The sequence below is a fragment of the Temnothorax longispinosus genome, chromosome 6 (assembly GCF_030848805.1).
Source record: "Temnothorax longispinosus isolate EJ_2023e chromosome 6, Tlon_JGU_v1, whole genome shotgun sequence".
NCBI lineage: Eukaryota > Metazoa > Arthropoda > Insecta > Hymenoptera > Formicidae > Temnothorax > Temnothorax longispinosus.
In genome coordinates, this window is record NC_092363.1 from 11825472 (window position 1) to 11840709 (window position 15238).

General features: G+C 42.6%; 1 protein-coding gene across 1 annotated transcript in view; it reads right to left on the reverse strand.

Annotated features, from left to right (window-relative positions):
* The window catches only part of LOC139814922 (sodium channel protein Nach), a 364065-nt gene that overhangs the window by 316190 nt on the left and 32637 nt on the right, over positions 1 to 15238 (reverse strand). The window lies entirely within an intron of this gene.

Below are 15238 nucleotides of genomic sequence, written 5' to 3' on the forward strand. Positions count from 1 at the left end.
CATTTTCTGTTTTTCTTAAGAGTCACCTCAATTAATCGGCTGGGCCTCTTGAAAAAATGAGAAGAGATTGCCGGACAGGAAATGATATCCGGCTCAAAGGACCAAATGTTTCAGCAGCAGGAAGACGGCACAATGATTAGATAAAAGAGCGACATTTGTGAATTAAGTTTAACTGTTCAAATTTAATATTTACAATATATACAGTTTAATAAAGATTACTTTTTCTACAAAGAAACTGATTTTAGGAGCAAGCGAGATACATGGGCTATCGCGCGGATCAGCGAATTTGCAAAAAGGATCGCGCGCCATCCGGTCCCGCTTTTATACCAAAAAGGTTCGAGAACTTTCGATGGATCAGAAAGGGGACACGCTATTATCTCAGCGAAACGTCCAGAAATTTCCGCTTCCAAAATCGCCGTTGTTTGTTATTTCACAAGTGACTTTGAGTTTTAATCCAAAGTACTCGTGATGATCGCGTCGATTGGTTCGCCGGGTTTAAACACGTTGCCGCGATAGGTGGAAAGCGGTGCCGCACAGAGTGCGCGCCGCTCGTCTCATTGGGCGCGCGAGGTCAAATGACGCTACCTATTGTCGCGCCGAATTACGACTTGGTACAGCGTTTATAATGCGGTTCCGTAACACCAATCGAAATCGTGATCATTCTGGATTCTGACATCAGTATTCACGGAGTGGACGAAACTGTGGATATGACTGCGATTTTCAAATATTCTAGTTTTTAATTGTCTGCCAGTCTGCCCCACGAATGATACGTCGCAATCTCGGCCAGAGCTCTTATAGACAACGTTACTCTTTGCGAAAACCGGGAGAGCATCCTTCTGAAATTTATTTAGTTTATTGGCGTTGTAAAATGATAATTTTGTATCTGATTCCCTAAAAATATCTTTGAAATTGACTAAAAATGGATGAAAAAAAGGAATGGTAAACCACGTTCCCTTCACACCATTGTCAAGTGTCTCGTCAAAATTTCGTTTTTTAGTTTTGTTTAAAAAAGAGACTTTTAAGACGTTCGTGAATTGTGTTGGAAATAAAATCTAAGGGGTAATCGTTGTTCAAAAAGATGCTTACAATAAGTTCCAGATTTTTTTTGTCGAATTTTGGATGAGAAAATAAAAAAGCTCGGTCTATGAGTCCCATGATGGTACGACGCTTTTGAGAGACAGAGTAACAGAAATTATAATTTAAATATTGGCCAAAAAAAGTGGGCTTATGATATCAATCGAGTTCAACGAAACCATTGTTATTAATAAGATAAAATGATAAATACGTTTATTAACTCCCCTCAGGGTTGCAAAGCGTTTTGTATAGATGTTCCCAACCCTTTATTCAATTCTCATCCAATACTAAATACCTTTCTCCGAGAGGGCAGTATCTCGCTTATCCCTTTGGACCAACGGCTTAACGTCTCTTTCCAAAAGACGGACCCCAGTTTGCTCCGCACAAGAGCCTATCTTGCGCGCAGCTTTCGGAAAAAACTTTCCATGTTTACATGGCTCTAGTGGACTCGAACCTGATGGTTCCTCAGATTACGAGTCTGGCGCTCTACCACTAGACCACACTGCCGCCCTTGCTCTATTGTTATTAATAATGATGGTGTACGGGGATTGTTTCGCCCCGGAGGCAAAATTTGCGAAAGGTTAATGCGTTTGCTCGAAGGACCAGAGGGACAAACGGTTCCCTCACAATCTGTTTTCGCAAAGGCAAAGACGCATGCAGCGAAATAATAAACCGAAGTGACTCACCATGTCGGCCGTCGTCCCCGTGAGTCCGCCGGGCCTCGTCCTGTCCTCTGAACTCGTGGCCGCTCCGTGGGTCTCGTCTCGTTCGGCATGCGACGGCAAGCACGTGCAAGCAAGCAAGCAGCGGAGAGCAAGCAATAGAGCAGGCAGGAAAGAAAAGTAGGAGAAATGCACACTTCTGGTTAACCGAGGCGGCGGGGCAATTTCGGTCTGCCCGGCTCCGTGACGATGGAGGCCGGAAGACGACTTGATGATGAGAGCTCGAGGCTAGTGTGCTCTCGGACTTCTGAACGATGAGTGCCCGCGGTCCTGAAATGTGCCGCAGGCGAGTAGTTGTTCCCTTTCCGGGGAGAGGAGTCGCTGCCGTCGGCGGGTGGGCGATGGCAGCACCGACAGGTGAGTCGCATGATTTGACTGCTCGCGATCCGCCAATGTTTCGCGCGAGAATTACAAATGCGACGGGGTAACTACTTATGACTTATGCAACTAAGTATGAATTATATACAACTATATGAACATAAAGTGGCTAGAATAACGACTACACTATATACAAGGCGATGCGCCGAACAGATGGTATCTAAAAAAAATGAGATTATGGTAATTATACAGTAATACGGACCACTCTCCGATGACCTTGACCTTGACATATGTTGTCAAGGTCACCCTCCTGAGTGACCTACAGAAGTTTTTAGCCGGCGGTCGTTATTCGTTAAAAAGTTATTAACAAAAAAAAGTTTGGAAAATATAGCAGCTATTTTGAGTATTGGAAGGCATAAATGACTAATATATATGTCGAAATAGTTCACGCATACACTTTCCACGCGAAATATTCTTTTGGCGTATAGATTAGTGACGCGCTTTAAAAGTATTTAAGTGTTTAAAGCGCGTCAACTAACCTATGTAGGAGTAGCGGCAAGTCCATATTGGCACACAGTGCCAATTTAAAAAACTGAAACATGTATTTAATAATAATTGATTGTGAAATATTATTAAGCATTAAGATCCGCTTTGACCAAAAACGGCACTTCTCATTGCTTATGTTATTTTAAGGTTTCTTTTTTTCTAATTTTGCATAAGATACTTAATTTTTTTAATTGACATATTAATTTTTATTAAATATTTTTGTAAACAGTGAAATTATCAGTAATAATTCGTGAAAAAAATTGTTTTATATAATATATTGTAATATATAATATATCGCGTTTATTATTTTGCAAACATACCTTATTATAATTTAAACTGAAAATAGTGTTGCGCCCGTGCCGCGCGCTTTATGTGAGTCGCCCGGTAGTAAATGTCGCGCCGCGAATCGTCCTTAGTGACGCTTGTTTATGTGAATATTGATTTTCTCTGATGCTCAATTTATTATTGATTTTCCTACTAGATGTTCAGTTATACCAGATGTTCTGTTTATACCCGATGTTCAGATTTGCTCTGGGTCTCGTCTCGTTCGGACGTATTAGCCCGAGCTCTTCTTTAATAACGGGAGATTAATAAAAGAGTTTCCTTTTCTAACAACGTGTCCTCTTTTCTTGTGAGAGTCAAAGACAGCGTCCGGGCGAAGATTTCGCAACGCTGGGTGCAGATCTGGAGAGATTGTCGCAAAAAGCGTACCCCGAATGTTCGCATGAAGTTCGCGATAAAATCGCGAGCTCACAATTCGTCGCCGCGTTGTCCGACGGTTTCGTGAAGCGCTCCCTTCAGGTCGAGGGAGTAGCGTCTCTTAAAATAGCGGTCGAGCGTACGAAGACGCTCGGTTTTATTGATCAAAATAGTTCCTCGGGAAATGAGTCTGAGCCCGTACTCTAATCGTTTATTGTATGTTCTTTGTTCAATTTTTCTGCGTTTAAAAATGTTGTGTTACAGATTCCAACATCGATTTGAAGGCATGGCGACAGGGGAACTGAAGAAGTTGCTCCTGATAAATTTTTCTGACTGTCTCTCTCACGGTTTTTGACCGTGGTTTTCCCGTGAAACTGAGGGCGAATGCCGAGACAGGGGACAGAGTGCTCTTAGAGCGATGGGTCCACGGAAGCTATCCCCCTCTGATCCCGAAGAAAGAAGACCCAAGCACGCAAGACTCAAGAGGGAAGAGGAACACCGGCGGCGAAACCCGGGGTTAAGCAGGATCTTCGCGTGGAGCCTGGCCAGCTCTATAAGAAGAGGCCTTGAGAAAACCCGGAGACGAGGTATGGACGGAGCCCGGTAACCTGAGGCAGCAGCCCAGGGTAGGGCAGAAAACCGTCCAAGGAGCAGTCTCCAAGGAGTTTTAGCAAGCTGCCTCTCTGATTGTCGGGACGACAATCTGAAGAAGGGGGGCAGTGTTGCGTGCGCGCCGCCCGGTATACTTCTCTGACTCCGAGCTGAAGCGTGCAACGGGCCGACTTCCGTCAAGATGCGAATCGCCCTTAGTAACGCCTGTTTAGAAATATTGATTTCCCGATGTTCAATTAAATATTGATTTTCTACCAGATGTTGTTTATACCTGATGTTCGGATTTAGCTGGGATACCGTCACGTTCGGACGTGTCATCCCGAGCTCTCTGTATTATCGAGCCATTTATTAAAGAAGTTCCTTTCGGTATTAACAACGAGTCTTTCTTTATTTCTGTGAGAGTGACGGAGTGCGCGCCGCGAGTGCTTGTGAGAAAGTGAGAGACCCGGCGAGCGCAACATTGTGAGAGTCCTGAGAAACGCGCCGCGAGTGGAGTGAGTGAGTGTAAACGTGTGGCTGACGTTTGACGAGCGTAACAATAATATAATCGTATATGAAATGATATAGTCATATAAGATTATATATGATCAGATCAGAATATTACATCTTAAAGTATCCGATAGATGGCATTCGATGTGATTTGTTTCTCGTATTTAAAATTTGACAAACAGTGTTATAAGAACGGCATTAAAAAGACACTGTCTCGCGCTATTCTCGCGCGACGCTGTCTCGGAGTGACACAATTTTTGTATCAGTTATATTCTTAACAAATAACATTTGAAAATATATAACAATTTTCTAAAACTTATTTAAATATTAGATGATTGCATAAGTTCGTGCCCGATTTTCATACTTAATGTCAACTATGAAAATCGGGCACGAACTTATGCAATCATCTAATATATATGTCCTTATACAGTGCCTACCGAAAGTTCGGGGCCACCTAAATAATTTGTGAACGGTTTGAAATATAGGATTGAAATTTATAGGGATACAATGGGATCACAAAGTCTATTATTTAACCACAAAAACACCCACCTCCACACCCCCAAGGGACGGGGAGATGGGGGAGTCAAAAAATTTTAAATGGCATGTGGGGTTGAGTGAAGGCTCGTTGGAAAGGGATTTTCGAGACGAAAACAACGCGATGTCGCCGAGGTCTGTACGATTTTTTTTCGCAGAGTTATGATCATTTGAACATAGCAGTCAGCAGAGATAAGGACCCCACAGTTCGTCATTTCCGCGGTAGTTAACGACTCCAAAACTTCTCTGCTGTGTGTGTGTGTGTGTGTGCGTGTGTGTGCGCGCGCGCGCGTGTGTGTGTGTGTGTGTGTGTGTGTGTGTGTGTGTCACAGAGATAAGAACCCCACGGTTCGTCACTCCCACACACACACAGCAGAGAAGGTTTGGAGTCGATAACTACCGCGGGAGTGACGAACCGTGGGGTCCTTATCTCTGCTGACACACACACACACACACACACACACACACACACACACACACACAGCAGCAGCAGCAGCAGAGAGGTTTTGGAGTCGTTAACTACCGCGGAAGTGACGAACCATGGGGTCCTTATCTCTGCTGACTGCTATGTTCAAATGATCATAATTCTGCGAAAAAAAATCGTACAGACCTCGGCGACATCGCGTTGTTTTCGTCTCGGAAATCCCTTTCAAACGAGCCTTCACTCAACCCCACATGCCATTTAAGATTTTTTGGCTCCCCCATTCCCCCGTCCCCCGGGGGTGTGGAGGTGGGTGTTTTTGTGGTTAAATAATAGACTTTGTGATCCCATTATATCCCTATAAATTTAAATCCTATATTTCAAACCGTTCACAAATTATTTAGGTGGCCCCGAACTTTCGGTAGGCACTGTATATAATCTTATTGTTGCGCTTGCCGCGTCGCTCGTTCTCACACACACGCTCACACTTCCGACGCTCGCGGAACCGGCACTTGCGGAAAATGAGGCAACACAATGTAGAAAAAGAAAGACTCTTTTATTTGAATACACGGATTAAAACAGTGATTCGAGCCGACACGTCCGCTCGGAGACGGAGACCAGAACAACAACAAACAACAACACATCGTCAATCGATGAATCAATAAATCCATAACAGCTGGTTGTCAGGGACGCTTCGCAACTCGCCGCTATGTAACGAACGTCACAGCACGGGCGCAACATTATATATAATCATATATGACCATATAAACTCTTATCAGGCCAAAATTCATAGATAACATAGCTTTTTATATGAGCATATAACACACTATAAGAGATATTTTTTATATGTTCTTATATAATCCTATATAATCATATATGACCATATAAGAGCTTATGCGGCCAAAATTTATATATGAGCATATAAGACCGTTTCTTATATGAACATATAAGACATTATAAGGGTCTTTTTTTTTCGGGTATAGTACGCCATAACTGGTGACGCCGACGTTGGAAAAGGAAGGAGCAACCATGCCAACGAAAGGACAGAGCGCAACAACAGTAATTGACGAGAAGAAGGAGGAGAACCAAGCCATCCTAGCTGCAAGACGAAACTTGAGACTCTCTCCCTTCTGGCCGGAAGAGCCCAAACTCTGGTTCGCCCAATTAGAAGGGCGCCCAGTTTGCACTGTGCAACACAAAGAAAGACGAAGCGAAGTACGCATACGTCCTATCACGAATCGAGCCGAAACAGGCTAGGAAAGTCAAAGACGTCATCACGCGCCCTCCCAGTCACAATAAATACGAGGCGATCAAGAAGGCACTCATCCAGAGACTCACCGACTCGCAAGAGCAACGGATCAGACAGCTGCTCGAGCATGAAGAGCTAGGAGACCGAAAACCGTCACAGTTCTTGCGACATCTGGCAACATTAGCAGGAATCACAGTCTCGAGAGATCTATTACGGACACTCTGGTTAGGACGACTCCCTCCACAAACACAAGCCATCCTGGCAGCACGAACGGAGGACAAACTAGAAGTAGTAGCAGACCAGGCAGATAAAATACACGAGGTCAATAGCAAGGCTCTCATTTTAGCAACCTCCACACAGAAGCCTAAGGAGGACGACCCAGAAGAAACACGAGTAGACGCTGTTGGCGCAGGTAATGAGCAAACACAATTTGCTAATCAGACAACTTATATTTAATGAAAAAAATTACAACTGACTTATGTGCGAGAGGCGACTGTGACCGACGACAGACTGAGAACGACTGACTGTTCATCGATGACGCATAGACTGTCGATAGCGGCGGTAGCGCTCCTGACAGAATTACAGAGTCACTACTCTACTCGGTGGATATATGAGATGTCGATAGAGCACTACTTTACTCCAACAGACGCATTAAGCAAGCAGGTAGCAGCACTCACCCTACAAGTCTAAAAAATGGTCAGATTAATCCAAAAAAGACCGAACCGAAATCGAAGCCGCTCAAGAGGTCGCCGATATGACAACCGCCAACGAAGCAGAACCCCACGCAAGGAGGGAATATGTCGATATCACCGACGTTTCGGGGCGGAAGCACAGAAATGTACGTAGACCTGCACGTACAAAACGGAAAACAAGGAGGACAGTCATTAATGGCGGCAGATGCCAGCAGCCCTAAATCCAGCCGTCTATATGTGACGGACCGCAATACAAGAAGGAAATATCTCATCGATACAGGATCAGACTTCAGCGTATTCCCACTCGCCAATACAAGGAGCAAAAGGAAAGCTGAGTCTTACCAGCTGTTTGCGGCAAATGGATCCGTCATAAATACATACGGATTCGTCACACTACAACCGGATTTTGGGCTAAGAAAAACATATCTATGGCATTTTATTGTCGCAGAGGTGACCCAGCCAATCATCGGATCAGACTTCTTAGCACATTATCACTTACTTCCAGATGTAAAGATTAAAAAGCTGATCGACAGACAAACGAAACTCGCATCCTCGGGAACCACCGGCGATAACCCAGATACTTCAATAAAAACGATCAGGAAAGAAACAGAGTATCACGACATCCTGGCGGAGTTTCCAGACATCATGAACCCTAATACGAAGACGAGAGTGGGAGAACATGGAACAACCTACCACATCAAAACGACAAAAGGTCAACCAGAGGCATGCCGCCAACGCCGCAAAAACGGAGTTCGAGCTAATGCAAGAAAAAATAATAAGGCCATCCAAAAGTCCATGGTCTTCACCACTTCACATGGTACCCAAAGGCAACGGGGCATGGCGACCCTACGGAGATTATCGCAGAGTGAACGCACGAACACCCTCGGACAGGTACCCAGTACCACACATAGAAGATTTCTCACAAGCACTCCATGAAAAAAAAATCTTCAGCACATTAGATCTCGTGCGGGCATATAACTAAATACCCGTAAACAAGGAGGATATACCGAAGACGGCAATCACCACGCCATTCGGGCTATATGAATACCTATTCATGCCTTTCGGATGCCACGCGGCGCAGACGTTCCAAAGGTTTAGAGACGAGATACTACGAGGTTTGGACTTCTGCTATGCATACATAAGCGACATCCTCGTAGCATCAAACTTAGAGCAAAAGCATCGAAATCACCTCAGACAATTATTCAAAAGACTACAACAGTATGGAATCAAAATCAATCCAGCAAAATGCGTATTGGGAAAGAAGGAAGTAAAGTTCCTAGGATACAAAGTATCAGCTGAAGGCACAACTCCACTACCAGAAAAAGTGGAACCCGTAAGAAACTTTTCAAGGCCGCAAACAATAAAACAGCTACGCCAATTCCTAGGCGTAAAACAACAAACTTTTACCGCCGGTTTATACCAAGAGTAGCTAGGAACCAATCCCTACTGAACGAGATGCTGAAAGGACCCAAGACTAAGGGCAAGACACCAGTCTCATGGACCGCAGACGCGGAAGAAGCCTTCTTGAGCTGTAAGAACAGCCTTTCAAGAGCAACAGTGCTAGCACATCCCGACCCAAAAACAGAACTCGCAGTAACAACGGACGCCTCCGACACAGCAATTGGGGCAGTCATACAGCAGAAAACAAACAAGGGTTAGCAATTATTGGCTTTCCTGAGCAAGAAACTGAGCGAAGTACAAAAGAAGTACAGCCCATACGATCGAGAACTCCTGGCCATATACACAGCGATCAAACATTACAGACACATGCTGGAAGGAAGAAAATTCACAGTATACACGGACCACAAACCAATAACGCACGCTTTGACGCAGGATCCTGTACGTAGCTCACCACGACAAGCACGACACCTAGAATTCATAGCTCAGTTTACAACGGATATACGACATGTGTCCGAGAAGGACAACATCGTAGCCGATGCACTATCACGAATAGAAGGAATACAGAAAGCAGTTGAGCCCTGGCCTAAGCACAAGAAGAAGACCAAGAATTAATAGAAATAAAACAAACAACAGCTCGCTGCGACTAAAAAAAATTGCCATCCCAGGAAGCAAAACAACTATAATCTGTGACATATCTACGCCAACAGCCCGACCATACGTGATCAAACCATACAAAAAGCAAATTTTCCAATCCTTGCATGGTTTCGCACATCCAGGAGTGAAGGCAACAACTAAGATGATAACAGAGAGCATGTGCCCTTTTCAGGTTATAACAAAAATATCTCAGTAACCGTTAGGAATAGGATCCATGTTCATATGACTCTTTTTGCTTAGAATCATCAATACTATTACCTCCCAGAATATTACAGATTCTTCCTAAATCGCCCTATATATACAATATATACATCCATATTGCCATGTAATTTCATCTGCAGATGACAAATTCAGTCAAAATGTCTTTTTGATCGTATGGTTCGCAAGTTGCCCTATGTACGCTGTAAGGCCTTAGACAATCCTCCTTTTTCATCTTTCCATCTTTCTGGTATTACTCTTCCGCACTCCACCCATATCATGATCGATAAAGTTTGATGGACAGTACTCATGTTTGTTCGCATAATACTTTTTTGCGTTTTCTGTCATTAAAAAATTGCAAATTTACGCATGCTAAAATAATTCCTATCGATCAACTGTTGATGGATGAGCACCAATTGGATGATGAAATATTCGCCATTTTGATACTAGAATAGCAAAAATATTTTTGATTGTACGTCTTGCACGATAAATTAAATATACTTTTATTATCTACTAGACTTTTATTATCTCACAGACGCGCGCGCTATTTAGCAACAGATACACAACTGTCAAAATTATGCTATGACAGCCGCTCACGAAGTTAGCGTAGAGAGAACCAATCAGCATTGCGGAAAAGAGTCAACAATAAACTTCGAAACTTTTGAGAAAACTACGAGAGACGCGAGTATCGATTTAACATGCCTTTTTTTTAGATAGGATCCCTTAAATATCAACTTGAATAAGGACACATAACTTTTTTATGCAATTAAAAAGCTTCATTACCAACGACAAAATAGGGCTATATTACATCCAGATAATTTTTTTGTTTCATGCGATATTTTAAGTGTACGATTATATAATGCTTTTCTAAATACTGATTTAAATAAAACACCAACATCACAATCGTTATCAAAAGCACCCCCCGACAACACACATATCTTAAATCGAGACATCTTAAAGACGTCATTAAGACGTCTTATATTTTGATTTGAGAAATTATGTTCACTGGTCAGTGAACTATCCAAACAGCACAGGATATCCTATTATGGATGTCCGTTTTATGTCCATTTCTTGTCGGGATGTCCATGAACCTTATAAAGATATCCATAGGATATATGTACATTTGTGGAGACTCTAGGAATATCCCAAAATGGACAAGTTTGTATATCTATATGCTATCCTTCTATGCCAACGCCATCTGCATGTAATTCCAATCCCGAACTCTTTCTGTTTCTTTCTATGGCCGGGCAGGCCGGGATCTCACGTCGATCACGTCGAAAATTATACGTTATTTATATCAAAGATAATCCTTTTTCTTTTTTTACATCTAAAAATCGTATTGTGTACCATTGGCTTCACCTTAATACTTTTTTACATAGAATAATGTAAAGAATCGAATAATAATATTAATTTTTACATTTTGCTATATTGCAAAATTAAATATATTTCTACAAAATACAATCAAATAATTTTTTTTATAAAAATTGATTTCTTTTATTATTCTGCGTGTAAAAATATAAAATTATCGCAAAGTGAATACTTTACGAGATATTTCATATTTTATATTAAAAACATCATAACAAAGGATCTCGCGGAATCCTTATGGAAAATGGCTTTCGGTCAAATATTTCGAAACTTTGCAAATAAGTAGTTCTCAACATGTAGATTAAAAGTGTCAATGGGCATAAAGCTCTAAAAATTCGAGATTTTGAGCTACAGCCATCCAAAGTGGTAGATTTTTTAATTTCTGCAGCATATTCCGAAGTTCGGCAACGGTTATCTTAGTTAGGTGATGTTTTACAAAAAAATAGTAAATACAAAAGTTTTTTTTATTAGATTCGAGGCTCCTTTTTTTAAGCTTTTTTTCTCACTTTAAGGCCCATCGCCTGTTTGGGGCCCATTGCCTATTTGGGACTCTACACATGTAGCCTGTGGTGCATCCGGCCAGCTAAGGCAAGACTGTGGAGCGTCCGGCCAGCTAAGACAAGACTGTGGAGCGTCCGGCCAGTTAAGACAAGACTAATTCGCCCGGGGGGCGGGCGAGCGATCGGGGAATGTCGCTCGTCCGTTGCTTAAGAGGCAACCCCGGTGGGAGGGGGAGTGACGGGTGATACGGTGACTATCACTCGTCACTTATTAGGACTTCTCGCCGACCGCGGCGAGGTACGAGGGGGCCCATGGAAGGATCATTGCGTTTCCCAGGGCCCCCTCTCAAAATACGGCGTTAGGGTCACTCGTGATGGTTTTAGCCGGTAGGCTGCGGAGTAACGGCGGGATTCCTTACGGAGTCCCTGCTCTCCGTAGAATCCGGCACTACCCTGTCCCACCCCAGGGGCAGGGTGTCTTCCCCTCCTCGGAGGGGCTACTGGTGCTTTAAACCCCGGAGGCGCTCCCCGATCAAGGGCTTCGCCCTTGTAACTGGTTGCCTCCGCGGATCCGCGGGGATTCCAGTAGTAGAAGATTTCCACTACGTAAAAAAAAAAAAAAAAATTAAGCCAAGACTGTGGGGCGTCCGACCAGCTAAGGCAAGACTGTGAGGCGTCCGGCCAGCTAAGACAAGACTGTGGGGCGTCCGGCCAAATTATTCAGTCGTTGATTATTTCTATATCAGCATTAGGCACATGTCCCTCTGCATCCCGATTGGCTGCATCTAATGTTGTATTCAACAATGATGGATCAGGATACCTCACATCCACTTGATGTCGCGCATAACCAAGAAACCATATCACACTGGTTACATGAGCGCACGTACCTAGAGTCCTTGCTCCAGATTGACATGTACAATAATATCCAGTAATTGGATTAGCATCATCAGCGTTTTCAATACCTTCGTCGTCAGCAACTCGAAATAATATGAATATTTAATGTTTTCCAGCATTTCAAAACCTAGAGTACAGTCTGATTCTCAAAAAACCCACTTCATTTAAATGTTCATCTAGTTGAAATTCTTCATCATTGTCTCTCAAAACTTTATCTTGTATGTAAAATGGTGCAAGATTGATTTGGTATACACCAAGCGTCAAACGTCTTAAGTATTCTAAATCCAGGAGCGGAAACTCTGGTATATCTCTATGATTCAGTCTTCTCCATTGTGCATTCCTTCTTGCGAGATTGTCTACCTCCACTTTTGCTTGCACAGCCTTTGGGATACGTGATCTCTCCAAGATTTCTTGTGCCGCCTGTGCAGTTGCACCTTCCATGTGAATCATAGGATGATACCTGTTCAATATTGCACTAGCGATACGATAAAACTCACCGAGGTTTTTTGCATCCTGTAAGCAGTGTGTTAGCAAAAAACTTGAACGCCAACCGAAAATGACCGTTTCTACTTTCTACTATCCAACGACTCTTACAATTAGTGACAATACGAGATGCATTTGCATCTTCAATCGTTAGTTGCCGCTGTCCAGCCTCAAGTAATGCTGGCATTTCATATTGGATGCCCAACAGCTGTAAAAGAGGTATAGCATCACGATAACCCCTATCGACCAAAACTATATCGTTACGTTGAAACCATTCTCTCAGTGCATTTCCATCTGTTTCAAAATTATGCCTAAGTATTTCTGCATCGTTGTTACGAGAATCTAAAAAATATGGCTCAAAAATATGTAATATGAAGCCATCAGGAGCAACAACTAGAGTGGGTTTTAGGAGATGCCTGTGTTTGTGGACGGAATAAGATTGCCTTAATACACGAAAATGTGAACTCTTATGTATGTATGCATAAGTAGAGTCGATTACAATAATGGCTTTCGGTTCATTTGGTTAAGGATTGAACAAGGTATTAGAAAACTCCGTTACGTGTCGAGCAATAAAATCTTGTTATCGATCTAGGTCCAATATTCTCTAAAACAAATCTTTGTGCTAATGCTCTTCTAACATAGTCAATAACGGTGCTTACATTTTGTCTATTACCGTAATCGAATATGACTTTAAGAAACTCATCACTCAAGCCTTGTCAGAGTTTGCATAGAAACATCAATAAATCTTTTCTCCTTATATATCGGAGTCTATCGTTTTGGAGAACCAGGGGGTCGATTGTGTACCTTTAAACGAGGTGAAAATTACAAAAGTGAACAAATTTACTATAAATTTCAACAAATAAAATCGTAGATACTCTAGTGTATTTCCTCACTTTTGTAATTTTCACCTCGTTTCAAGATACGCAATCGAGCCCCAGGTCACAATACGTTAACAAATTCTGGAATTGTTGTTTTGTTATCGGTGCGATGCATTGAAATTCTTTATCGCTTAAACTATTTTCGTCAATAAACTTAGCTTTAGCTACAGCGACGTGTCTAAGTTGATTCAAAAATGCGGACATGTGTGGTTCTCTTATGATAATCGGTCTGTTAATGTAACCGAGACCAGCTATTAGAATATTTAATAAATATCCATTTGCATCTAAATGATGCCTGCATGATCTTACATTTTTGGGTACAGAAATATTTCTTTCTATAAAAACATTTACCCTACAAGCTAATGATAATCTCTGCAAATTATTTGCAGCATCACAAATGACGCAAGTTTAACTCGCTGTTTGTCTCAACACATTTAATCGAAGACAGGTTGGATCGGCTTTGATTATTGCTATTTCATTCAAAATAGATAATACATTGCAGTTTTAAGCACAACCTAGATTCATCATTCATACGCAAGCATGGATGATTAAGCTCATCTCGTCTTGTGTGATAGCTATTTGTCGTTTAAGGATATTCTCATCACCATTTATGTAAACCAGGTTTCGTGCATTGAATGCTGTATCGCATAAAAAACAATGTATTCGTAGAGGTCTGTTAGCCATTCTTTTTTTTTACTTGCTAATAACTAAGAATAACTAAGAATCTTGCGATGGAAAACAGAACATGATACTTGGACCAATTCACAAGATGGCTTATATGTAGAATTGGTACAAACACGAATTCGTTCAAAAATGATCGATAGAAAGGATCGGGAAACGAAATAATAACTCATAAACTCTCGGGAAAACTTTTGTAGTCAAACATTTGAACGCATAATAAGGAATAACTGTTGACTGAAACTTATAGAAAAAAATATCATAACGTTAAATGTTCGGCGTATCGCCTTGTATATAGTATAGTCATTGGTATAGTCACTTCATGTTCATGTAGTCGTACATAGTTCATACTTAGTTATTCGCTAGATAAGTCATTTGTAATTCTCGCGCGAAACGTCGGCGGATCGCGAGCAGTCAAATCATGCGACTCACCTGTCGGTGCTGCCATCGCCCATCCGCCGACGGCATCCACCCCCCCGGAAAGGGAACAACTACTCGCCCGCAGCGACATGTTCCAAGACCGCGGGGACAGAGCATTAGCAATCCAGCCGTCTTACGGCAAACACACTTTTTCGTCAAGCCGCCGTGCGGCACACACACATATTTTAGGAGCCGTCTTACGGCACACATTCGCCGGGCAGAACGAACCACGGAATCGCCTTGCCGCCTCGCTCAACCGGGAGTGCACACGTTCCCTACTGCTTTCTCTCCTGCCTGCTCTATCGCTTGCTCTCCACCGCTTGCTTGCTTGCACGAGTTTTGCCATCGCATGCCGAACGAGACGAGACCCACGGAGCGGCCAGAGCTCAGAGGACAGGACGAGGCCTGGCG